Source organism: Hypomesus transpacificus, chromosome 14, assembly GCF_021917145.1.
Source record: "Hypomesus transpacificus isolate Combined female chromosome 14, fHypTra1, whole genome shotgun sequence".
NCBI lineage: Eukaryota > Metazoa > Chordata > Actinopteri > Osmeriformes > Osmeridae > Hypomesus > Hypomesus transpacificus.
In genome coordinates, this window is record NC_061073.1 from 15713484 (window position 1) to 15736494 (window position 23011).

Genomic DNA, 23011 nt, shown 5'->3' on the forward strand with positions numbered 1-23011 from the left:
TTTAATCATTAAAACCAGAGGAGGACCTTTGAGTTTTTCCTTCAGAGAGATTTTCTTCTTAAGTATAACCGGCAGCTGTTGGTTACCTGCACCTTACTTCACAGATGCTTCTTACAGCCTTTAATCCATCTACCCTCTGTGAAGGTAAACACATGTGTACAGCTCCAGCTGCATCTGGCCTGCAGTATTACCAAACCAGATCATATCACAGAGGTTTGCACTGAACAAACAGAGCAGCAATCCCTTTGTTTGGTACAACACAGCACATATAGATTGTTTATTTCCCTCACCAAAGAGCATTTGTTCAATAATACGTCTCCAGATAATGTGCTGAGGGACTTCCTGAGAGCTGGTGTATTAGTCCGGCCCCCAGTGTGAAGCCCCATGTCTGGTCCTCATCATTCATGGTTTTCCCTGAAGACCTCAGAGTGTGTGCCCTCAACCAGCCCCCGACACCTCCGCTCCCCCCCCCCCCCCCCCATCAACAGGGTTAGGGTTAGAGCTAACAACTCTCTGCCTCAAGAGGTTCTGGCAAGAACGTCAAGATGTCTGAGGAAGTATCAGAGCTGTACACAAACTATGAAATGGGTTGAAGATCCCAACACTATGCCACCAACACACATGGCGTAAAAGGTGGTAGAGCATCGGAATTTTAAGGTCATGAATAAGCAATATGTGAACATGCCACAACGATGCCTTGAGAGCACTATATGACAACATAGGGTAGAGAGACAGGCACGTTTAACAGCCTTGCACAGCACAAGTCCAACAGTCGGGTACCCAGTCTACACTGACGGTTGTGGACCAGGGAGGCTCCCACAGTCGACCAGCACTCATTAAGGACCAGGAAACCTCCCATAGGAACAGTCGTTCTGCTTCAGATCTCCATACCGATTTCACACAGAGCCCAACAGGAGCAGGAGGGCAGGTGTCCTGCTGGGTTATGAGTGCCAGGAGTCCTGCATCTGGATCATTTCCTCAGCCTCAACGAGGCTCCAGCAATGGGGCCGCCTCGTACAGCAGCCCACGCACCCGACGAGCATGCCCCGATCCCTCGCACAGCGCACCCGTCTGCGGCGAGGCCGCGTTTAAACCAGACCGACACTATTTAGGAGAGAAAAATGCAACATCACACGCGTGTGTCACATTGTAAATGCGGTAATGCTACCAAAAAAAAAATGCTCACGAAAAGACGTTACGGGTCGAATATCAATTCTTACTTTTATCGTCTGTGCTTAACAACAGAACACGGCGAGATTGATAGCAGGAGGATTAGGAGGGAAGCGGACGATGAAACCAAGAATAAAGCAACAGTGAACTGTGAGACCGAGAGATCTACCTCCCTCCCAAAACCCTCAAGCTGCACCCCCTCTCCATCTCAGTTCACTTTAAGCCAAATACTCCCAGGAATGGGAGTTGAAAGATATCCTTATATACGCTAAGCCCCCCAAAAAAAGGGGCTTGGAGGAATGGAAAGAGGTGGAAAAAGGGGCTGGATGTTTTTCCACAGAACATCCTGGTGAAAACGCAGGAGCGTTTCTCCCGACAGCTCGTGGAAGGCGCACACTGAGACATTGGGAGAAATTGCGCTTGGCACAACACAAAGAGCACTCAGAGAAATGTGATTTAATCTGAGGGGCTGTGGGGCCCAGAGACAGACAAAAACAGCGAGGGCCAGCTGTGAGAAAGTGAACTTCTCAATACCCTCCGCCTGGAAAAACAAAACATAAAACACACACACTCAGAAAAACAACGTTATCAAGGAAAGAGTTCCGCTGCTACTTGCTGAGGACTTATAATGGCCGAAATAGCTTTCACAGGCTGGGGACATCAGAGGGGTCTGACAGGGCCTCACTAGAGGGGTTTGGGGAGGTGGGGGTTGGGGTTAACTGGCCGTTCTGAAACACTTTCCCTGTGAGAATGCACTGCCTCCAGACCCAAGCTGTGGGAAAGGGAGTTTACGAAATTACATCACGTTGATTTATGGGGCAGAGAGGAGAGATGGGGAGAGGATGGAAACTGAGCCGTTTGGATGAGGTCCAAGATTAAGTCCCTGAAGCAACACAAGTCAATAGGTTTCCACCACAAAACATGATGGATATGGAGCAATAGTGAGGATGAATGTGGTCAGAGAAGGCCGGAGAACATGAGCCATCGAATATGGCCGACCAGTATTGGTTTGCTGACAGAGAGATTGTATTTCAACAATGACTGTGACCAGGGTAGACTTTGTTCTTACAAAATCGACGCCATCTCCACAAATCAATGTTTTCTGTTTTCCCTGTGTGCCTCGATGCAACATCTTCAGCCGGAGTTACATAAAAAAAATATGGAGCACAACCTTAGTCACATAGTTTCATACTTTCAGTACACTCTAAATGGAAATGGCCTGATCTGTATTGAATCATTAAAATGGATTTCTTGGAGTTTTGTGGTGCATGCTAAAGCGAAGAACGGGCTATTGCCTTTCTATTCTTTTGGGTGCATTAACTGATGACAACTGTCTTGCTGCAGCAGATTCAGCACAAGCTGGGAGAGTATCCATGTGGTGCGGTGATGAAACTGTGAGTAATGTGCCAGGCATGGGCAGCAGTTTCAGAAAGGCAAATACTCAACTCAGGCATTATCCCTATGCAGTGTTACTGTTTAAGACATAAATAGCCCACTTAGCTATTTCCAATCTAGCCCAGTCTAGCATAGGCCAAGACTCACCATAGCTGGAGTTGTTCTGAGGTACCTAATTACTAAGAGTAAGATCAACATATAAGCAAATGGAGCCTTGGAGCTCTTAATAACCTAGTTTCCACCTCAATTTAAGGCACAAATGATTTGAACTGAGTATGCTTTGGCTGGATGGAAGCCACCAAGATACACATCACCTGTAGAAGGCACGCTTGAGCTATTCTCTGCTTCTCATGGAAATAATCAGATTGTCTGATATGAGAATGTTCCAGATCATGGCTCTACATTTTAAGCTTGTACAGAAAGGCGATATCTATTCAGAGGCACTGTCGCGGAGAGGGGTGTTTTGCCCAAATACAGACACAATCACAGAGGGATTATGGGCTAGAAAATGAAAATAGCGTTTTATCTCTCATTAATTTCAATGCGTGAGACTTGGCTTTGATGAAAGCCACCAAATGGTAAAGATCCAGAAGAGGCAGAGGGAGATTACAGACAGCGAGGCATATTTATAATGAGCTGTTGAGGTGCAGTTGAACATACCTAATGGGTTTCCTTTTCAAACCGTATGCAATCTGACGTCTTGAGTTCCTCAAAAGCACAGTAGGTCAGTCAAAAGGCGACAGTGTACAAAATCAGACAAGAAAAAAGTCCTGCCAGTTTTGATGAATGTTTGAAAGCCCAGGATCTAAATAAATAAATAAAGATTACGAAGGATGGTGGTTGATTGAGTTGTGGTGGAGTGAAATGATCCCCCACTGGTGTTTTGAGTACTAAAACGTTTGGCACCTGTTTTCAGTTAACGTGAAAAAACCATAGCGTGCCAAACAGCCTGAAGCGATGAGCAGAGCGGTAATGGCTCACAATACAGGTGCTCCCTTCACCATTGTTTGACTTCTCCACTGTTCTCGTGAGCAGTCTGAGGTCATCTTCAGTACTGGTCTCTGTGACTTCATTTATTTGCATTCTAGAAAAATTGGGTTTTCTATGCCTTGTTATCACTGAAACCAAACCTCCAGCTTGAACAACATTGACATTGAAGCCCAGAATCGTTCGTTGGCAAGCTGCTGCATCTGTGGGGTTGAAAAGGCATCTACAGACACAGTCCAAATGAATTTGCCGTAACCTTGGCATTGAGGCCTGGTCACATGGTAACCCTGTTCATCAGAAGAACAGGCTTTTCTAAAGTGCTGCTGAAACAGACGCTGCCACATTTCCGTCTCAAAGCCCTCACATCATACACAGGTGCTCCTAATTAGGTTCCAGCACTTTCATCATTCTCTTGAAGAGACGCAGGCGACTAATCAATTGGAAGGCATTCAGATGTTCCTCTGAAAGAATTAACAAGAGAGCCAAATAGGTTTTAATTTATAGCACAAACAAATGAACACTAAAGATCGTTTTGGCACTCACTACTGATTCGGAAAACACTTGCAATGTTTTTGTTATCTCTGGCAAACACAAGCGATGCAACTCCCCTGGACTCTGCTGTCATAACATCTGGGGACGAAAACCATTTCCATGACAACACCTTCTCTCCCCCTCAAACAGTTAAACAGTTCGGATTTTCTGAAGCTCTGGATTCTTCCTCACTGGCAGCCTCAAAGAGAGAAGAAGATATGGAAGGTAAGGATTAGGAGCGGAAGGGATTATTCTTCAAAGTATGCATAGACTTCTCCTACTAATAGCCAACAAATAGTAATGGTCCTAAGCACTCCCCTGCGCCAGAAAGAGAAACTCTTCTTGTAGGACTTCAAAATCTTTGAATCGAGGCTCGGCATTAAATCACCTGTGTGATGTGGGGTGGTCTTCCACAGATGTAGAGACCCAGTGGGCTCGGCTTCCCCTTTACCCAAAGGACAGAGACCATGTTTTAGTGCAGTGACCCACAAATGCTGTCGAAAGCAGTGCGCTTTTAAAGTGGTGGGAGGCTAAAAATTTTATAAAGGAACATAAAAAAATCATGAGGCACTCTTCAGGCTTCGCCATCTAATCGTTTTCTCCCGTGGAGGACGACAAATAACTGTCTACAACATGTAGATTTAATCCGCAGTTAACAAGGATACATATTAGGCAGCCTGACGTGACTACTACCATCTACTTTTACAGTAGGGGGTGTTCAGACAAGCATAACCGTGTGAAGGCCTCAAGCATACAGTGTTAGAAGAGGGGTACGTTCAAGAGCCAGCACTGCCGTGGATCACAAGTGCCCCGGATCACTTAGGGTGCTTGAAAAGCCTCAACAGCTTGAAGAGTGAAATTGTTTTTAATAGTTGTGCAGCCTTTGGCTTTGAACTTCAGATATCGTAGTTGTGCCGTTTAATGGTTTGATAGGTGGCTGTTGAGATTGAATGACATCTGAAACAAGCCTAGCGTGGTGCAGTGACTGAGATGACAGGACCCATCCTCTCCATCACTAAGCATAACAACGACCTCCATATCCACGAGTCGCTATCAAGATAAGACTGTCTTCATCTTTACTGAAGAGATCCAAGGCGAGAAAAAACAGAGTATGGCCAGGTGTCCTGTTTACCTGGCCAACGTGATGCTACTATACCACAGCGGCTTCTAAATGGAAGTAGTAATCCTGCCAGGCGCCCGAGGTTGGACCAGAAACCTCAGTCTGAGTCTGAGGAAAGGCTGTTATCCTGGCAGGGGAGGGATCATTAGCTGGTCCTTCTCCCTCGGTACAGTTGGAACCTCGAGGGGGATTTTTTAATCAAACACTGATCAGTCCCCAGGCAAGGCTCTATGGCATGGAAGGCAGGGAGGGAGCCCACGTGTCTAACGGAGCAGTGATGAGGCTCAACCTGTGGGGGAGACTGGAATATCGTTTTCTAACCCGGTAGAACCACAGGGAATTAAGGAACCATAGGTGTATGTGTGTGGGCTTCTAAGAGTGTGAGAGGGCAGCTTGGCTCCTATGTCTGCATCGTTTGTGAGGGGGGGGGAATAAATCAATAAAATCACTTCTACGCGCTTTACTTGAACAGGAATGCACACGATTATACAGTACAGAGAATCTGTGAAGAATCACATTAACCTATTTATGTCGTTTCGACACACTCACCTTGAAATCAAAGGCTGAATATGTCTGCTTAGCTCTTACCTTCAGCCTTTCATTTACCTCACTGACTTTCTGCATAATTAAACATATAGGAGCCTAGATTCCAATACTCAAACATCTGACACATTCAAACGTACACAATATCTACATAACAAGCCCCTAAGTTCAATTCCCAATGCACAGAGATGGATATTGCATGGGTGTGTTTGCGCTACCAGAATTTGGAAGAGAGTGTGTGCTTACGGGCACTCCTGTTTGTATATTATGGGCTTTTATGCTTTGTGTCAGGGAATGAAACCATAAAGTGTTATTGGGAGACTGTGAGGCAGACTCATATCAGGCTCAGAATAAATCACCAAGAGTCGGTCTATAATTCAGCCACTACTGGGAAAAAAACAACGAAAAAGCAGCCAGCCAGCCTACGTCATGCTCCTCGTCTCCAGTCGGCTTCATGTCCATAAATGTGATTTAACAGCTCCCCTTCAGCATGATACAACATCTTTCGTTCACAGATCTCAAATGCGAGGGGATGTATTAAAGAATGAGATAAGACTTGGACATTAAAGGCCATTTTAATTTGTTTAAACTAACCCTTAACTAATTGGCTCAGTCATCCTAAAACACAACCCCATCTAGGACGAATCTAATCGGTTTACCTAAAATTAGTCAATTTGTGTTTATGTGTGTGTGTGTGTCTGAGTCTGTGTGTGTGCGTGTGTGTGTTTATGTGTGTGTCTGAGCCACACTGTAGCTCATTTCATGGTCATATAATGACATGCTACAGGTCACTGAGGTATGTATCCTACACTAAACAAATTAATTAGTACTGCATGGAATGGAAAAATAATTTATATAAGAGCACAAGCACCTCGTAGCCCAGTAATGGAGGAGGGGCTGTGCCACACTGTAGCCCAAAGTCACGGAGAAGGGGCTGTCTCCAATGTACTGCTCGGTTGCTCTCAACTAACTTCAGATTGAAAGAGCAGGGGCATTCCAAAGAGGCATGCAGACAGGGCTGAGAGAGAGAGAGAGCGAGAGAGCAAGAGAGAAAGAGAGAGAAAGAGAGAGAAAGAAAGAGAAACAACATGTCTTGCGGCCAGAGAAACAGGAAAAGAGAAAGACCAGAAGCTGGAAGAGTCCCATTTCATGTGGAGAATGCCTGACTCAGGAGAAGAGAGTCATTATGGCCTTGTGAGTCACAAGCGGAGGCTGTGAAAACAGATCTGAGTTCAGGCTGGCTCCACCAAGCTCCCTGTACCAACTCACCAGGACAGCAGAAAAGGCTTGCTCAACCCAACTCTCATATGACTACACTAAAGACCACTGTACCATGACCCTGGCCTCAGCTGTGTCCTCGGGACTAAACACCAGAACAGAGGATGCACTAAAAGTCCCAACAATTGTGTCATTCAGCCTCCAGTCTCTCTCCCCAAAGCTCTCTTCCATAGATTAATTCAGTGATCCATATTTTAAGCGCACATTCCCCTGATAATAAGTATAAACTGGTTCTCTGTAGATACATTCTATGTGCAGACCCATGCCAGGAACGAGAGTCATTTAGGCAAGAACAACAATCGGTGGATTGGTGCACAAGGACAACTGCCAACAGAAGATGCTTATCTAGAGCTGTTTTAAATTGGACATCCCGTGAAAGACACTTGTGTTAACTGAGTAGTTGGAGAACAATCGTATATCACACATTTCCTCTCATTCACTCACCAACAGTGTTACGAGAGGAACTGTGCATGACTAGTGCATTTGAAACCCCGCCTATTTTCAACACTGAATATCAAGTCACCATAGTCTCTGTTCGGAAGTCTAATAAAAGCTACTGTATCACTGCACCAAAAAAATACCTAACCCTTACCCTAACTTGGTGTGCAGCTCTACATCTCAATCTCCATCTTATCCAGAGTCCAGTGATCGGTGAGGCATGAGTCTAGCCCCTGTATCATGCTGTCTCCCAGGCAGTGGCAGGCATTTAATCAGCAGGATATCACAGTGGGCTAGATCTGCCCATCCTAGCCCAGTTAGTCAGGTAATCTATTCAGTTATACCATAGCCTGACACATGTCCATCAGTAGCTGTCTAAGCCCTTCTCTGGGGTCTGACTGAGGGGGGAGCGGGGGGGGGGGGAGAGGAGAGATGAAGCCTCCGGGTGATAGGACCGGGATTCAGTCTGTGTGCTCACTGTCTGTAATGACCAGCAGCTGTCCTGCCTCTAGACTTTAACAGACACGTGAGTGACACGGCTTATTAGGCCTGAAAACATTGTGGTGGAAAAAGGTGGCTAAGGGGATTTTAGGGGAGATGTGTTTTGAACATCCAGAAGACTGGAGTAACTGCCAGCCTGCCTGCCTTACCTGCCTATCAAACGGGATTCACAAAGCCCACTATCTCCCTTGCCCAGCTTGTCAAATACATACCTTTCCCTCATTATATTACCTGCTTGGAATGGCCATTATTGAAGGAAACTGCCGGAATGCAAGATAAGCAGAAAGAAACCTTGGGCCAAGCACAAAGAAACATTGGGCCAAGCACAAAGAAACCTTGGGCCAAGCACAAACAAACGGCCTGCTTCCTCAAGATAAAGAGGAAGTGTCAGTGAAAAAGCCCCTGGACTTCCTGCTCTCAATGAACTCCAGGACTTCCAGCTGTACCCACTCTCAAATCCCTTGCAACCTCGCAAGATCCAGACACGGAGTGGAAAATGTTGGTCCGTGTCTCAAGAGTGTCTGTGTATGTATTCCTTTTTTGTTGTTGTTTATGATTCAGGAGGCCTTCTTCATTGTGAAACCCACACTGGAGGTTTCAAGCTCTTTCGAGGACTCGTTTTTCCAGCAGCATTCTAATCCGAGCATTCTGTTGTTAAAACCACTTGGTGTTTATGTTGAGCGGTTCTGACAGGATTCTTACATGACACAACCGTCAGTGTGAAGAAATAACTCGTTATAGGCTACATCAACTTCAAAGTCTTTCAAGATATTGTCTGTCACGAAAATAGGTAGACTACAGAATGCCTGTGGTAAAACACAGAGCACACGTACAGCAAACGGATCCTTTCAAAAGCAGAAGACCAATGCACCTTTCCCTGTCCAAATTATTTCTGCCTGCTGAAAAGCAAATTTCATTTCCTCATGTCTCTTGACAACAAAGATACCGAACCCATTACTGGCAGAGGCCTCTACATCACACACATTAAATGAAGGGTTCTTCAGCAATCGAAAAAAGCAATTTTCTCATTGAGCCAATAGATACTCCATTTAGTTCCAGGCTCTCTACGGACCGCTGGTGCCGGAGCCGGGCTGATACGGGGAAGTCGAGAGCAGAGTGATGACCCCGGCCTCCTCTCTCACTCCCCCCTTCCTGTCTGTCTTTCTGCCTGGTGTTCTAAACCCATCGATACAGACGTGCTCCGCAGACTGTATGACGGGACCGGAGAGGGAGAGAGACAGAAGGAGAGGAGGAGACAGAGGGAGGAGGAGAGGGAGAGAGACAGAGGGAGGAGGAGAGGAGAGAGAGACAGGGGGAGGAGGAGAGGGAGAGAGACAAAGGGAGGAGGAGAGGGCAGAGAGACAGAGGGAGGAGGAGAGGGCAGAGAGACAGAGGGAGGAGGAGAGGGCAGAGAGGAGACAGAGGGAGGAGGAGAGGGCAGAGAGACAGAGGGAGGAGGAGAGGCAGAGAGACAGAGGGAGGAGGAGAGGGAGAGACACAGAGGGAGGAGGAGAGGCCAGAAAGAGAGTGAGGAGGAGAGGGAGAGAGACAGAGGGAGGAGGATAGGGCAGAGAGAGAGTGAGGAGGAGAGGGAGAGAGACAGAGGGAGGAGGAGAGGGCAGAGAGAGACCAAGGAGGGGAGGGAGGTAAAGAGAAAGGTGTGAAGGGAAGAGAACGTAGAGAAAGACAGCGAGATGGGAGGAGATGGATCGAAGGGAAGAAAGAGAAAGGGAAGATGGTGGAGAATGAATCACCTGGTCCGATTACTAGTAGGGCTGTAAAAATGAGGCCAGCGATCAAAGACCTGCCTAAACGGGCAGCAGGCTCATTTGCAAGCACATCAGCATATGATACAGCCAGAGTGAGAAAGAAGAGAGAGCCAAAGACAGAGAATGATAGAGAGTAAAAGAGAGAGCGAGAGAGAGAGAGAGAGAGAGAGAGAGAGCGAAAGCGAGAGAGAGAGAGAGAGAGAGAGAGAGAGAGAGAGAGAGAGAGAGAGAGAGAGAGAGAGAGAGAAAGAGAGCAGAGCAGAGTCATCCTACCATGCAGAACCTCAGATTGATTAATTTCAGCCATTTAAAGTGTGGTACACTTCCTTCCCAGGAAACCTCATGTCAGCTTCTTCCCTCACCTCAGCCCCTTCCCAAGTCAACGACAGCAAGACATGTTACAGGCGTTTCACACCTTTACAGTCTTGTCTAGGACGAGGTTACAGCAACCTTCCCTTCCTGTACGTTAGTCATCCTGTTTGGGTTGACTTATCTCTTATAAAATGCAATCAATAATTACTAAAGACGCTGGGTTTTTTTTTACTAGGTTGACAATTAAATTCACTCAAGCGGGTGATTTCCTTATTGATAACTACATAGGAGGTTCTGTGGAGAAAGCAAATGTAACTGCTAACCTTGATCCTCTTAAGAATTACACTACAGCTTTACAAACTGTGTGGAGATCGACTTTATCCTCCGGACAAAACTTCTATATCTGGGCAACAACACTGTTTCCCAACACTCATATGAACCGAGTTAAGAAAAGCTTCAGGGGAGTTTAGTCATCCATGTTGGCAGCTGTTCCAGCAACATCAACGCTACTTCTGACAAGGCAGAGACTCACCCGCAATTTGGTGAACAAACCTTCCTCTGTGTGCTCCTTTCCCATTAAAAGGGTTAGCTTCCTCACATTTGGTTTGGTAAAAGAAAGAGGGAGAGAGATAACAAACATGTGCGTCCTTGCTCAGCACATTAATCATGATGGGAGAAGACTCCCTTCCAGCCAGGTTGTGGGCCATGCTGTTTGCCTTTGCCCTCCCTCTCCACTCTGTGCTGTGGAGCCCCGTACCGACCGCTGAGATGGAGAGCCTCCCTGAGTGATTCTGACTTTAACTAGAGTCTGTGGAGTCCGACTCTACCACACACACCTGACCAGAGGGCTGTGTTAATGGATCCTCTGAGCCAATCTCTTCACACACACACACACACACACACACACACACAAGTGTTGGTCTAATTGAAAACTGATTCGCAGCCGCCACCAATTCTATAGAACAAGTGCAGCAGAGCTCTAACACAAAAGCGACTATGGAAATGTCAATGCCCAGGGGACGGTCTCTGACTTGCTTCCATGTTTGAAGGCGGGGAAATTTGCACTCCCTTGTTCAGTTTAATACAACAGTAACACTGTTATGGTTTGCTAGCACAGTAGTTTGGAGATGACTGGAATTCACTTGGGGGGTGCTAGTGGGGGTAATCTGTGAGCCAGAAAGTATTGGCAATGTTATATGGCTATTCAATTGCTCTTTAGTGAACCTTAATATCAGAAGTCTGCATCGGTCGTAAATGCCCTTAAGTTAGATCATTACATATAGGGCCTAGAGCGATACCCATGATACAAGCTAATCCAGCATGCATTACAATTTCCAAAATAAATTGATTGAAATTGGCAGTGAACTTCTGCCCTGAAGCAAAGGTTCCACGGACGAAGACGTCCATCAAGTGACCCGGTGCATCTTGGGAGACACCCCCGATTGTGAAGGGACCTCCTATAGGCCATGCGTTCCGCGCTGTCAATCCGCGTGGGAAAGGTGCCAGCTTGAGGAAGACTGGCATCTTTCTCAGCTGAATACAATGTCTGCTATCTCTCTCACCATGGCGACAATTGGATTTCGATTATCTTTGGAACAAAACAATGCGGTTGAAAACGACAATGGTTTATCTATTGCTGTTTTAAGTCAAGAAAGCACAAAAAGTTGATACCATGTAAATTTAAATACTACCATAATTCATTCATCTCACTCGCTGAAATGCACCTTGAGAGTACGATTTTGTGTTGGATTATTGCACAAACTAGCCTAGACCCCATGACATGAAATGTACGTTATTTAGTACAAAAACACTTATTTATTTTCATAACAAAGTAGTCTAATTCAACGTCGAAATGTAATATCACAGTATTAACAAACGTATTATCGAACTGAAATCAACGCTGAAACTAGAATATTAAAATAAATAGTGTATGAAACTTACATTGTCTACAGGCTAAACAGTGCGCCACTCTCTACATTGCACACAATAACACCCTGACAACGCAAGAATGGATGCAACAAAGTAGCCAACCAACAATATTTTAACAAGGTATCGCTCATGGAATAGCGTTTTTCTTGAGTAGCCTTTAAAATATGTTTTTGTCATCATGGTTAAAAAATGGAGCCTTTAAGTTTTAGAGATCTTGTAAAAGGCAGGCTGTGCTTACCTCAAACCGCAGCTCAGTCCGAAACCTCTGCGTGTTTTTAACGGAGACGTCTACACCAATCAAATCAGTAGAAAATTAAATGAAGATTCTAGTAACTTAGCAAACTAGAAGATGTCCACACAATACGTCGCGACACACTTCAGATAAATTCCAGAGCTTTCAAGATCTGTAGCCCCAATTTGGTCATGCAGTCTCGGAACGAGATTGGTATGCAAACAGTTTTCTCCCGAACGAACTCACTGCACGCTGAAAAGCTTACGACCCTTCCAAGCAGTTTAGCCTCGAGGGCGGGCTCTCAGCCGACGTTCACACCTCCTTGCTTCTCCTTTCCACTTGAAACGGATAGGCGGTGTTGGATACCGTATTTGAAATCTAATGTTAACTTTGAACCACAAGTTAAAACCGTTATTTAGATTTATTACATTTAATTTGTTTATAAAAACTATGAGCACAATTCCGCTTTGAATAAAGGGGTGTGTTTTCTCTAGTGGGAGGAGATAACGTGGCACAACAGAAGTGTTTTCTTTTCTTTCACCCGATGTCACACAATCTACCGCTGATAGAACGCGCGATAAGCGCACGAGACCACAGATCTTTTCATTCTCCCTGAAGGTCGTGACACTGACATTCCCAGTGGCGTATAATACCTTCAACCCCCACACTGCCTCGTTTTCTTTTTATCTTGTCCACACTTTGTTGAGCTTTCTGTTAAGTAGGCTTTATAGAAAAGAACGTTTAGATGATATAATATTTTCTGTCTACTTTCTACTTCTATAACGAGTCCATGTCAGTGAGTAAGAACAACTTGGTCTGGCTGCGTATCACAATGTAGACATGAGTAATTATAAGACAGCAGCTGTCTTGGTATATTTAGACAAACATTTACTCATCAATGCATTACCATTTAAAGAGATCCTGATACGGGAAAACAATGACATGGTATGGTATGAATTGACAAAAATGTTGTTTGCTGTCATAGAGATTAAATGGTAAAAATGGCTATTGCTAGTTTTCCTAGCAAAAGCAACTGGTTGAGTGGCCTATTCACGTTGAGCCCATTGTCACCACTAATTCATACTATTTCAAGTGACTTTCACGTGTATTAATGGGTGATGGCATAGGCTACAGTTTATGGTTTCTAGTAACAATGACTGTTTCATTTTAATCTCTTCTCTATCCAGCTCCTTCTAATGAAAATAACCCCAATGTCTAATGTTAATCATATTGGTTACAGACACGCCACTGGCTCCAGCTCCTATGCTTATCACACAGCCCCATTTAATTGAATTTTCAGAGCGTGCACTTTAGTTTCACACCCAGCATCATAGCACATCCTAACTTGATGAAACTCACCATGATCGAGCACAGAAACTCACCATCTAGAGCGCCCTCATCACAGTACCTTTCTGTGACCCCCCAATCCACAGACACACCCACACACACAGACACAATCATATTCACACACACACAATCACGTCCACAGACAAACACATACTCACACCTTCTCCCTTACAGCCTCATTCTGTCAGGGGGCATCAGCCAGCGCCCGTGGGACAAGCACCATGCGTCATGCCTCCTCTCTCAGAGCATCCAGGAGGAGACCCTGAGACAGGGAGCAGTCTGGCCCTATCGTAGCGCTGTGCTCTGGGAGAGAGAGGGGTTGGAGAGCTGTGCTCTGGGGGAGAGGGGCTGGAGAGCTGTGCTCTGGGAGAGAGAGTGGCTGGAGAGCTGTGCTCTGGGAGAGAGGGGTTGGAGAGCTGTGCTCTGGGAGAGAGAGGGGCTGGAGAGCTGTGCTCTGGGAGAGAGGGGCTAGAGAGCTGTGCTCTGGGAGAGAGGGGCTGGAGAGCTGTGCTCTGGGAGAGAGGGGCTGGAGAGCTATGCTCTGGGAGAGAGAGGGGCTGGAGAGCTGTGCTCTGGGAGAGAGAGGGGCTAGAGAGCTGTGCTCTGGAAGAGAGGGGCTGGGGAGCTGTGTTCTGGGATAGAGAGGGACTGGAGAGCTGTGCCCTGGGATAGAGAGGGGCTGGAAAAGCAGACTGCTGTTTTTCAGACAGTCTGGAACTCAGGCAATGAATAGGCTTTCTGTTTCTGAACTGTGTCTATTGTATTATCTGCATCAGGATATTATCCGAGTCATTTTATTACTTTGTCATGTGTTTTCAAATGCCTTTGGTACAGCTAGTAACTAGACTATCAAACAGGGAAATTATGATCTTGACTTTCTCTCTTCCGAGGTTCAAGCCATATTTATTTGGACACAATCCATTCGAAACATTTGAGAGTATAATGATTTTGTGCACATGGCTTTACCTTGGCAACCAGTGAATGTTGTAATGCATGAGTTAATGAAAAATGGACAAGGTGTATTTGGGGTGACAACATCAACGTCTTTCTATTGCGTCAGCAAAACTATGCGGCCACATCTTCCTTCCACAGTCCTTCCCTCCCCTGTTGCCGGCCTCTCCTTCTCTGTGAGGCAGCACCTGGATGGGGTGTAAAGTTCTTGGCTCAGTCTGTAATTGCATCCTTGTCTACCTGCAGTAGCTGACTCAGTGATGGGAGCCTAGGGGCATGTGTGTGTGTGTGTGTCAGAGAGTGAGACACAGAGAGAGAGAGAGAGAGAGAGAGAGAGAGAGAGAGAGACAGAGAGAGAGAGAGAGAGAGAGAGAAAGTGAGAGAAAGGCGCACATCATTCTGTCAAGCTATGACCCGCTAACTATCCACTTTTCGAGCAATCACCAAACGGAGACATCTGCCAAAAAACCTGGTCCGTCCGGCTCTGGAGAAATGTGGAAGGAGGGAACCGCAGTGAGACACAGGGAGAGACTGATGAAGGAGTAGGGCAGGACCTCTCTCTCTCTCATCCACACTGTCTCTGTGCTCTCCGCCTCCATCCCTCCCCCCTGCGCCTGGTCTCTCTTCTGGCCTCTCTTTGGCCTCTCCACCCCTTCCCCCCACGCCTTGTCTCTCTTCTGGCCTCCCTTTGGCCTCTCCCCCCCTCCCCCCCACGCCTTGTCTCTCTTCTAGCCTCCCTTTGGCCTCTCCACCCCTCCCCCCCACGCCTTGTCTCTCTTCTGGCCTCTCTTTGGCCTCTCCACCCCTCCCCCCCCACGCCTTGTCTCTCTTCTGGCCTCTCTTTGGCCTCTCCACCCCTCCCCCCCCCACGCCTTGTCTCTCTTCTGGCCTCTCTTTGGCCTCTCCACCCCTCCCCCCGTGCCTGGTCTCTCTTTGGCGTCTTTCAGTGACAGGCCAAGCATGGCCGAGCTCCTAATACAGAATATACCTTCGACGTTCCCAGGAGAACTTGCTGTTGAGTGAACGAAGAAAAGTAGGCCAGGTGGAAACTACAACCCTGCACTCCCCCCCCCCCACACACGCACACACCTTATCCACCCTTTCTTCCTCCCCCTCTTCCAACCCAAGAAATCTGATTCCCTGAAAGGGCACGATCGATTCCTCTGTCACATGGAATTGCACTCCTCTTCCATTTCATTTAGCTTTTCATTTTTCCCCGGCAAGGAAATATTATATTGTAGACGTTGTGTTATGCTTGCCAATGTAGCCCCTGTGCATTTGCTGTCCATGTATGGTGAATAAAGACTTTATGAGCTTGTTTCAAATCACCCAGCTCGGGAACCAGAGCAGTTGTGATGTCAGAGGCAGCTCTGGTTGTCCGCAGGTTTGTTCAGCTGACTTGCAGAGCTGTGTGATTGATGGTGCAGCCCAGACACATTCTGGTTTGGGGAGTTGGGGAGGGTGGGACTGCGGGACACGGTTTTAGAGACACTTTTCTGGAACTGAGTTATGGAGTGTGGGTTGAGGAGTGGTACAGCGGGTAGATTTTACAGTTGGGGGTTTGCTCTGGCGCGTTTTACAGCATGAGGGTGCCTCTTGTGAGGTTTGTAAGAGTGCTAGCTCAGGGATGGGAATAAAAGGGTAGCCAGGTGAGAAGGCAGAGACATGGGGGTTATTGTGTTTTCTCACTGTGGCCTAGCCGTTCCTGTCAGAGTGGATGTGGAAGCTGATGTGAAAACCTGTTAATGCCGTTTCAGAGGGACGTCCGCAAAGCTGTAACTCTTACCACTGTCTAACCCCACCACAGTTCTGGGCCGTAAGTCTGTGGGACCGTAATGATGTTCACAGAGTTTATTTTGGACTGAGTCTGGTTTACTCTGATTTTCACAAAGCCCCCTCCCCTGCTGGTAGTCCCCCCCTCCCCTTCCCCGTCCTCATCCACACTGGTGAAAATGTACACGTAAATAAAACGTGTGCAGTGTGAAACCAGCAACCACAGCAGCATTCAATCTCCTGAAACAACTTTAGGATGTTTCCCTGCCAACTCCTGCTTGGATACCAGCACTTCCTTAGCAACCGTGTGTCCAGCGGCTATATATAAATTTGTGCGAGAGTGTGTGTGTGTGTGTGTGTGTGTAGTGTATGTGAGTGATGCTGACAGGAGCTGTAGGACTCAGCTGTTGATGGGATACTGTTATCCTTTCTCTCATTACTGGCCCTGCTACACGGCAGATCCAGCAGGTCTGGGTGAAGCCATCAGGGGCCCCCAACATGAGTATGCTGTGTGGCTCTAATGGGGGAGAAACAGCCATTTCTCTGGAAATAACACCTGTCCAATCTCTCGAACAGAAACATGAACAAACAGACAGACGATGTCTCTCATCGAGTCACACCTGTGTTTGGTAATTAATGTAAACACAGTCCCAGATACAAAGGACGTTTCCCAAGCAGGTTCTGGAAGCGTGGGTTTTACTGTAAGGCGTATCGTGAGTGGGAAAAACAAAGATTGGAAGAATCAGGGTTGTCATTTGCTCTATTGTACTCTAACACACACTGTTGAATACTCATCACGAGCCAGCGCCTGTTTACTTGTCTCCGCATGCACAAGAGGCTGCCTGACTCATTCTTGCAATGATAAACAACTAAGATAGAGAATGCCCCAAAACCAAAACCCAAAACACAACAAAACCACAACCAGGTGAGTGCGTATTTACCGTGGATTCTGTTTCCTTGGGAATGGTGTTCTAAACTTGTGCCCTGAAAGATGATGTCATGACCCATGTCGGCACCTGTGTTGGGGGGGAAAAACTAAAAGATAAAAGCCCATGGCAATGTTAGAAACCAAAGAGAGAAAAGTCCATCACTTAAATGTTGATGTTAAATTACAGAGAGAGAAAGAGAGAAGGATCATATCCTTATGCGTGAGCTATGTTTTTGCCATGACAGTCACGACTACAGCCCCTAACTGAGTATATAGATGGGTTGATTACCTTTCGAACACGTCATCAAAGCCCACTAGTGTGTCGGAATGATGGGACACGTTCATTTACCTTCGGTAAGCCTGGGAGCAACACATTGATCGCAGACGTAATAGCCATTCAGAGATAAACCATATGATTGATTGGACTGATGTTGGACAGAATTGGTTTATCCGCATGATGAGACTGAGGCTTCAGACGCCCGTGTGAGGCCATTCATCCCCCAGAAGGACAAGCAAGGTGAAGGTGTGACCTTTAACCTGTACATGGATCAATAGGACTGCATGTACCATGTTCTGCAGTTAAAGACATACACCAGATATAATATCTACTGTATGTTATACCCCCAGTGTCACATAAGATAACAATCCAGGCCTTGTACTGTAACTTCAAAGTGTTCAAGAATGTGCCTTTCATTATACAGTTGCCATGTTATTAACAAAGAATCAACAGGAAAGGAAAACATATTTTTCCCTCCCTCTTAAGTCTTGGCTCAGAGGTAGTGTTTCGGGGGGGGGGGGGGGGGGGGGGGGGACCGCCTGACTGAAACTGTGTAATGAAATCTCAGTGGTGGAAGCTAATTCAGCATGCAGTCACAGACAAAGGCACATATAGCAGCACCAACGCAGAGACCCTCTCAGAATCACATATAGCAGCACCAACACAGGGACCCTCATAGATTCAGAATCTCGCTTGGCAGACAATTCAGACTTCGTTTGATGTGCGACTCACTCTCCTGTGGAATGAATGTTCAATTTGCCTTCGACTCCCCGATACCAGCATCAAATTCTGACAGACTTCCCCATGCCAGCGTTAGATCCCGACAGACTCCCCGATACCAGCGTCAGATCCTGACAGTCAAATGAAACATTTACACGAGACCCACACCTGGTCGACACAGATCAGGTCTCTCTGAAACCACTTTCTCCTTTTAAGTCCATTATTACGCGAAGAGGTGTAGTAAATCTCTGCCCACCTCACGCCTTGTCTTAAACTTCCGTTTTTAACTTCCGTCCGCTTATGAAACTGTTTACCCTGTAGAGAAGCTCACTGGTAATTACTGCTAACGATACAGACGCCATAGCCTCAGGGCCTTGTTTAATAATGGAAGCCTTTTCCACTCTCCTGGTGGGAATGTGACAGCCTGCACAACTCAGGGAAACTGGAACGAATTATGGCACGTTCTTCCCCTCCTCACTCCAAACAATGCCGAGCACAGATACCACCCAGGAGCAAACCCCACGAACAAGATTTCTAAAGATACGCAGGGATCATGGAGCCTTGACTGTGTTTGGCCCTTAGACATGAAGTTCCTTAGAACCTAGGCTAGTCTAACTCGGCTCTACCAGATCATTGGCATTCAAGGCTAGCATTATTGAGTGAACTTTGGATAATGTAACATAGCATTGATCCACTGTGACAATCTGGGGGCACTGTCGCTGATGTATTGTTTTTACAGATGAAAAATGAAATCGAGGAGGACATGCTCCGTTGAAGGAGAGAGAGAGAGAGAGAGAGAGAGAGAGAGAGAGAGAGAGAGAGAGACCACAGTCTGGGTCTCAGGCCATGTCCACCATTTTCTTTTCCGTTGAAGTCCGACTAATGGCTATTTAATTCATAGCACTAACGGATTATCAAAGCCATTTAAATGAGTCATCATGGAGAGGGTGGATTGTTAGAATGCCGTGGTAGGTGGGTCACATTAACTAGGAGGCCCAGAGGAGAGATGAGGAAAACGTGCAAATGAAATAAGCCTCTTTTTCCTTTTCCAAAGAGCCCGAAATGATTTTTTCCCATCTCCTCACTCGTAGACTCTACAGGCTCTGCTTATGATTTAATCTGCTACAGAAGCCAGCCTGGCATGAGCTGCCCTCGGGGGCAGTCTCCTCTGTACACTATAACCAGAAATAAGGTTGAATTTTCTGAGTCGGAAAGAGGAGACGAGACAAAGGAGACAGAGACTGTGTGTGTGTTTGTGTATGTCTGCGTGCGTGTACATGTGTGTGTGTGTGTGTGTGTGTGTGTGTGTGGGACAATGAAAGAGGAGGTGAAAAAGACAAAAAGACAGGACTGAGTTAAGTGTGCAGCATATAAAATATAGAAGGGTCTGTCTGGCAAAACTGGAATGCCGGTTAGCAACTAGGAACACATACGCTCCCCACAAACCCCGAGAGACAGAAAGAGAAAGAGGGAGAGATAAAGAGAGAGAGAGAGACAGAGAGAGAGAGAGAGAGAGAGAGAGAGACAGAGAGAGAGACAGAGAGAGAGACAGAGAGAGAGACAGAGAAATGTAACATGGACACAGTTACTCACACGCACTCACACACACAGACACACACACACACGCAGACACACACAGACACACACACACACGCAGACACACTCACACACACAGACACACACACACACACGCAGACACACACACTCCCTCACTCACACACCACTTCATCAACTCATGTCTTCACTCGCCACAGGCCACGGCACTTCTTAACCGTGAAAATATCATCCAAACTACTCCATGCATATTTATGGTCATTAATAGTCAAATAAGGAGGGCAAGTACATGCAGAGCGCTGTGCGATGGTCATGTTGTTCCAAGGAGACGCATTCAAGTGCCACCACATCTCCATCACCATGACAACAGAGTTCACCGCGAGCCAGGCAGCATTGGCCCTGTCTCTGCACTCCTTCGACAAAAGAAATGGGATTTTCGGGGTGAAAAAATCATCAAACAACATTACATGTGAACACCAGGTCAACGTACAGATTCAGGAATCACCTGGTTACATTTCCACCACCGGGAACAGAGAGAGAAAAAGCAATCTAAGTGATGAGAAGTCAGTCTTGCAATGCCCCTTTGCAAATGCCGTAGATATGGAGTGGCACGAATCACCCGATACCACTTCCATGAAGAGATTTTCTGAAGACTTTGTTCAAAGCAGATGCGTGGGATTACAAGCGATCACATTCACATTCCACAGACTGCTGTCTGAGTCCAAACGCCAAAGCCTTGTCTTTACAAGGTGGGCAGGATTTATTGGTTTGTTCCCCCTTGTCGTAGATTTGTTGGGGGTGAAATTCAGACAGAAATGCATCGAATTGGACAGGAAGGCACACACAAACACACACAAACACAGCACACACAGCTGGTAGCACAGTAGTGTAGGTAAAGCCTGTCAGTACAGATGGTTTCTTATTTTTTTCTTTTTTCAACAGAGACATGATTCCTCTTTGCTTTGACATCTCCTGAGGAAACGGCAAAGGGTGAGGCTGAGTTTGGAGATGGGCGCGGGGAAGGGGGGGAGGGGGGAGGGGGGGAGGGGGGAGGTGTTTGCGGCGCGGTGTTTGGATGAGAGACATATGAAAGACAGGAAACACAGGCAGAGCCGTGTCTGAAAACAGCAAGTGAGTGTTATTAGTGAGCGTGTGGAACAGAGCGACTACACCAGGGATTAGGACGACTGAGAGGCAGAGCTCCGCCAGAGAAAGGCTTACAGACGTCGCTTTCAACATAACACTGATTTCCCACCTAAACACGACACACAGCCGCTGCTGGAAGATTATGGGAGCGCTGCTTGTCTGAGGAATCTCAGAACCCCTACACCCCACACCCCCCCTACACCCCCCAAAGCACAAAAAGTTGAATTCAACTTCATTAGACAAAAAACTAAGTTTGAATTTCACAGTTTACTATCCTCAAGTTTGGTTGGTGCTTTGGCGATAGGCCATCGTAGCATGGGTGGAGTTCTCCGTATCAAACTCTGCCAGGCAGCAGTCATGGCTTGTGCTTGATTCTTCAGAGAGAGTTGGCATCAGCTCCACTGTCTGTCTACAACAGGAACCCAACTCCTCTGTCTGTCTATCTAGACACTGTGGCTTTGTCTGACCCAGAGATGGTTGATATAATTAGTTCAGACTCTGACCCCCGCCACTGTCTGCAGGGGAGAAGAACCCTGCGGAGACTATCCAGTCTGCAGGAACAGCAGGGCAGTTCCCATACTTACTATACACCCACCCTCCGTCCCTCCCTCCCTTCCACCCTCCCTCACTGCAGGCAACAGAGCAGGGAGGGGAAGGAGGAGGTGCTCATTGCCTGAGGACTGCGAGACAAGATCCAGAGCAGAGAATTCACACACACACACACACACACACACGTTATAGCACGCAGAGTCTCTGAATAACACAGACAGAAACAATCACACACACACACTCTTGTCTGGCACACAAAGACACTTGGGCCTCGTGCGTCATGCGACACTCTCACTGCCATTAATACAGGTCATCAATTAGGCCTGACCTAAAAAGCCTGTCTGCACGACACCAACAGACTGATGGACTCAAATCAGTCCAAATCCCTTACACTTATCTCATGGTTTTAACCATGGATTAACCCACACACGCCAAAACACACAGAAAGACAAGCATACCGTTTACGGCATAAACAAAACACACCATAAAGACTTTATACACAAAGACAGATTTACAAATGCAGTTACACACACACACAAACACACACACACCCACACACACACACACACAGATACACGCACACACACACAGATACACACTCACACACACACACACACAGATACAGGCAAAGCGCCCATGCAGACATTAGGCAACTAATTTCCCGTCTTTGAAGTCACTTTCTGTGCAATTGTCAGCAAAACCAGAGCCAACTCCGAGCAATCAGCTCCAGAGTGTGTTTTACTTCTCTCCATGAAAGCTGCTATGTGTCCCCGCTGGGATTCCGCAGTGAGAGGAACCTGGCAGGGAAAGAGTGGAAAGGATGGCTCACACGCTAACCAGAAGCGAGCGATGGAGCCACAACAGAGTCCCTCACACGCGCCCGTGGAAGTCCTCAGACGTCTGAGTTGGAGTTCTTCCCTCGAAACGATCCTCCTGGTTACCAGGAGCCCCACTGTCGATCCGCAGCCCCCAGGCCAGCCTGGGAATGTTAGCACGGCGGGGCCAGAGGGGATGGAGGGGGAGTGAGGCGAGAGCAGGCGAGGGGAGAGCAGGGGAGGGGAGAACAGGGTAGGAGAGCCAGGGATCTGAGGATCCTGGATGCTCTGAAAGTTAGGATGGAAAGGTTCCCCGCCCCCTCTTCTCTTCCAGGCGTGCGTGTGCATTATTCGGGCAGGGTCGTGGGCAGGCGGCCCGTGGACCACATGAGGGCTCTGAGCCACGTGCCAGGACCCCGAGCGCTCTTTCACATTCTAATCCAAAATAGTTTATTTCTCTCTCCGTTGTTTTTCCTCAGGACTCTGGAAAGGCTTTAGGCCTCTGACTTCTGCTGAGCACTGGATGATAGTGCCAGGTTTGTCATAAATCCCTAAAACCCTTCACAAACCCCCTTTCCTCTTCCCCCTTCTCTGCTCCCTCTATCTTTCACCCCCCTCTGTATATTATTGTTTTTTTCCATACTTTCCCCCTCTCTTCGGTCCCCCTCACTCTCCCTCCCTTCCCACCCCCCCACCCCTCTCTCTGTCTTCCTCTGCTTTCTCTCTGTGACAGCGGAGAACCGCCT

At 47.0% G+C, this 23011-nt stretch overlaps 1 protein-coding gene across 1 annotated transcript in view; it reads right to left on the reverse strand.

Annotated features, from left to right (window-relative positions):
* Positions 1–12502, reverse strand: part of tspan18b (tetraspanin 18b) — a 28610-nt gene extending 16108 nt beyond the window's left edge. Inside the window, exon 1 of the mRNA XM_047034291.1 lies at positions 12212–12502. The gene's annotated coding sequence lies outside the window, so the exon portion shown is untranslated. The remainder of the gene's footprint in view (positions 1–12211) is intronic.
* Positions 12503–23011: the final 10509 nt, after the last annotated feature.